Source organism: Pyrus communis, chromosome 16 (assembly GCF_041283825.1).
Source record: "Pyrus communis isolate YQ-2024b chromosome 16, ASM4128382v1, whole genome shotgun sequence".
Classification (NCBI taxonomy): Eukaryota; Viridiplantae; Streptophyta; class Magnoliopsida; order Rosales; family Rosaceae; genus Pyrus; species Pyrus communis.
The window spans coordinates 14851043-14855380 of NC_142580.1; the positions used below are offsets into that span (position 1 = coordinate 14851043).

The window sequence follows — 4338 nt, forward strand, 5'->3', positions numbered from 1 at the left end:
AACTTCTACCTCTAGTGGTAGATTTTACTTACACGGCCAAAACACCACAAAAATTGAATCTTACCTTTCTCCTCCCCTAAGTACAAAATTAATAACAAATACTATTTCAAAGTGTCCAAATATGAATTCTATTTACACTTAGGTATGGAATAAATTAACAGGATTAATACCGTTTTATTTTCTTAATACTAGTAATTAGAATCCAAAAAATAAGCTTTGGATATTAAGATGTTGACTAATTAAGAGTAGGAAAGACAGTATCAAAAAATGAGGTGTGGTGTGGTGAAAGGTGAAAGATGAGGGGAATATGCCAGGTAGAAAAAAGATTCCTCGGGACATGTCTGTGAAAATTTAAAGGGTAGTTTGCAGTTAAATACGGACACAACCCCCCTTCCCTTCCGCCTTTCCCATACTTCACTCCTCTCTTTCCCCTTATCTCTCTTTCTGTTGCCTGAAGATATATAGATTTGGTTAAAAAGCCATTTCTACCCTTTGCCCTTATAAACTTGATCCTTGTGTTTCATTTACATAACTATTTCTTCATCACTACTAACCCACTCACTCTCACTTGATCTGTTTTTTCATCACTACTAGTTGCATGAACACGCATATACGGGTTCTCCTCATACTGTACTTCTGCATGATTTCGTGCCTCGCTTTTTAAGATTGCTTCTCCTTCGTATACGGCTTCAGATACAAGGTTTGTGTTTTCACTCTTATGGTATGGTTTGGCTTTGTTCATATGTCTTGTTTGTGTTCTTGCATCTTCATTTGCCTGCTTATGTAATGTAATGGAACGGATCTGAAATCAAATTTGTTCCATATTTGGAATGGTATTGAATCGATGACAAATTCTCTCCAATATGTTTTTTTTACAAGACATATTCTATTCCTCATTTACCGAAAGAGAATTCAAACTCAAATGTAAGCTGTTGCTTGGCTCACTAACCTAACTCATGTCTACAATTCTCTTAACATTGACCAAGATCATGGGTTACTGAAATTCTCAAACATTTTCCCCTCATCTTTCAGAGGCTTTCATCTTCTTCTGTTTTTTCTTTCCTAAAAGGGAATAAATCGTAACATATTGCAGAGATTGATCTGATGAACAAATATTGATTCTTTTTTTCTTTTTTTATCTAAACCTCTTTTGCCAAGTATTATTAACCTCCCCAGCTTTTAATTATTATTTGAACACCAACATCGTTAAAAACCCTAATATAAAAATTGGAAACAAGGTGACATATTTGTTGATTTGGGCTCGTGAAAAACAGTTGGTTCAATTCAATATAATTTTAGTTGGTTGGATGGTGATTTGGGTATGCCATGGAACTTTATTACAAGAATATTCCTGGATGTTCTTTCCTGTTTCTTCTATTCCTATCCTTCACGTTTGTTCTAAAAGAAAGAAGATCAAAAAGGGCAAAAGTTTGACTGAGTGACAGTTTTTCAAGCTGTTTTTGATTCATGGAAATGAAAAAAATGTAAATGAAAAATCATACGATATATACTATGCTAAAAAACCACAATTCTTTCATATGTTTTCTGCTTCAAAGTCTTAAATCTAAATGTTCTGTTGCCGGTGGGGTTAACAAAAACCTGAATCAGGGTTAAAATTTTGGATCTGCCATTTACTTTTATTTATTTTTTAAGAATACAACATAGTAATCCTTCTTCTTTTTCCTTAATGTGAATAGGGTTTTGCGAAAAATATATTTAAATCCGTTTATTTTTGTCAGTTTAGGGATCTGGATACAACTAGTTGTAGTTGCAGACGCAGCAGTGTAATTTGTGTCACATAGTTGATTGAATCACACTCTAATTTTCCTTCTTTTTTTGAATCAAAATTTTCAGGTTTTGTGCAGTTAAAGGGAATACAACAACTTGAGAGAAGGGCTAAACTATGGGCAAGGATCAATTGGAGGTGCTGAATGCACTTGATGTGGCCAAAACACAATGGTACCATTTCACAGCAATTGTGATTGCAGGCATGGGATTTTTCACTGATGCATATGATCTCTTCTGCATTTCCCTTGTCACAAAATTGCTCGGCCGCATTTATTACCAGAAACATGGAGCCGCAGAGCCAGGCAGTTTGCCTCATAATGTCTCGGCCGCTGTCAATGGTGTTGCCTTCTGTGGCACCCTAACTGGCCAGCTCTTCTTTGGCTGGCTTGGTGACAAATTGGGCAGAAAACGAGTCTATGGCATGGTCCTTATGGTCATGGTCATTTGCTCTGTTGCCTCCGGCCTCTCATTTGGTAGAGAGCCCAAGGCAGTGATTTCAACACTCTGTTTTTTCAGGTTCTGGTTAGGCTTTGGCATTGGTGGCGACTACCCTCTTTCTGCCACTATCATGTCTGAGTACGCAAACAAAAAGACTCGTGGAGCCTTCATTGCTGCGGTGTTTGCTATGCAGGGTTTTGGGATTTTGGCTGGTGGAACGGTTGCAATTATTGTGTCTGCAGCTTTTAAGGCACGATTTCCTGCACCATCTTACGAAGTTGATCCAGCCGCTTCTATTTTCCCTGAAGCCGATTATGTTTGGCGCATTATTTTGATGTTTGGTGCTATCCCAGCTCTGATGACTTATTACTGGCGTGCAAAAATGCCTGAGACTGCTCGGTACACTGCCTTGGTGGCCAAGAATGCCAAGCAGGCTGCTGCTGATATGTCAAAAGTTTTGCAGGTCGAAGTAGAAGAAGAACAAGAGAACATTGAGCAAGGAGGGAATGATTTTGGTCTTTTCTCAAAGGAATTTCTTCGGCGTCATGGTGTTCACTTGCTCGGAACTACCAGCACATGGTTCTTGCTTGACATTGCCTTCTACAGCCAGAATCTATTTCAAAAGGATATCTTCAGTGCCATTGGTTGGATTCCAAAGGCAAAGACCATGAGTGCACTCGAAGAAGTCTTCAGAATCGCCAGAGCACAAACCCTTATCGCGCTTTGCAGCACCGTCCCAGGGTACTGGTTCACCGTGGCATTCATCGACAGGATTGGAAGGTTCTCAATTCAAATAATGGGGTTTTTTCTTCATGACTGTTTTCATGTTTGCATTAGCCATTCCTTATCAACACTGGACACTAAAAGAAAACCGAGTAGGGTTTGTTGTGATGTACTCGTTGACCTTCTTCTTTGCCAATTTCGGTCCAAATGCCACGACATTTGTGGTGCCTGCAGAGATTTTCCCAGCAAGGTTAAGGTCAACATGTCACGGTATATCAGCTGCGTGGGGAAAGGCTGGGGCAATGGTTGGCGCTTTCGGATTTCAGTACGCAGAAAAGGGGATTGGGGTGAGGAACTCCCTTATAATTTTGGGTGTGGTCAACTTGCTAGGGCTGTTATTTACATTCTTGGTGCCTGAATCAAAGGGAAAATCACTGGAGGATTTATCTGGTGAAGGAGAGCAAGAAAATCCAACTGATGCGGTTTAAATAGGCTTCTTAATCGTATTTCTATAGCATTATCCGGTAGACTTTTTCTACTTTTCATGGTGATTTGGTTTGATCATGTTGCTTAATCTTCATAAGCAGTTTAATTAGGCTTCTTCTAAATCGCATTTCTATTGCACTATCCAGTAGACGTTTTCGAATTTTCATGGTGATTTTGTTTGATCATGTTGCTTAATCTTCATGCTTTTGTGCCGCTTTAGTCTTTTGTTGTAGGGCAATGTTGGTTTTGTGTTCTTCATTTGCAATTAAAAGTTAAAAGAAAAAAAAAACCTATTCTGTGATGGTTTCTTTGATGCTGTTCTATCATCTTATGCCCCCTCATTTAGCATCATCCATTTTCTAGTCAAATAATAATCACATCAGAGCACTTTTCTCTGATCAAATTTATGCATATCATTACTTCTATGTAATTTCATCACAGAAACTATTAAATTCATGCATTATATTACTAATTTACCTGAGAGGATGATTAGCAAAATTAAGAGTTTTTGCACATCCAAGGCATTGAGGATTTGGAACTTACTGTATCAGTAATTTCAGGTAATTCTGTGATATTATTTGGTAAAAATAAAATGAACTCCTTTCATTAGTTTAGTCCCCTTAGCTAGAGCATGGATATCAAATGGCCAGCCAGATACGTGTCATTGATCATCATCCAAATTAACACCAAGCAAGAGTGAGTGCCATCGAGCAGTCACCACGGTTGAAATAAAGCGATCATAGCGGTCGACATTAAGAAATCATAGCGATCATGCGATCAATATATGTTCAGACTAAAGAAAGTTGAGATTCCACCATAAAATCAATTGACAATATGGGAAGTAGCCCAACTTACTTATAAGTCAATGCAAGGTCTATCCTCTCATTAATGTGAGATTCATTC

At 38.2% G+C, this 4338-nt stretch overlaps 1 pseudogene across 1 annotated transcript; it reads left to right on the forward strand.

Annotated features, from left to right (window-relative positions):
- Window positions 1–563: 563 nt before the first annotated feature.
- LOC137732061 (putative inorganic phosphate transporter 1-7 pseudogene) lies at window positions 564–3620 on the forward strand (annotated as a pseudogene). The gene is made up of 2 exons (XR_015958002.1): window positions 564–700; window positions 1855–3620. The product of XR_015958002.1 is annotated as a putative inorganic phosphate transporter 1-7 pseudogene (transcript).
- The last annotated feature ends 718 nt before the right edge of the window (window positions 3621–4338 follow it).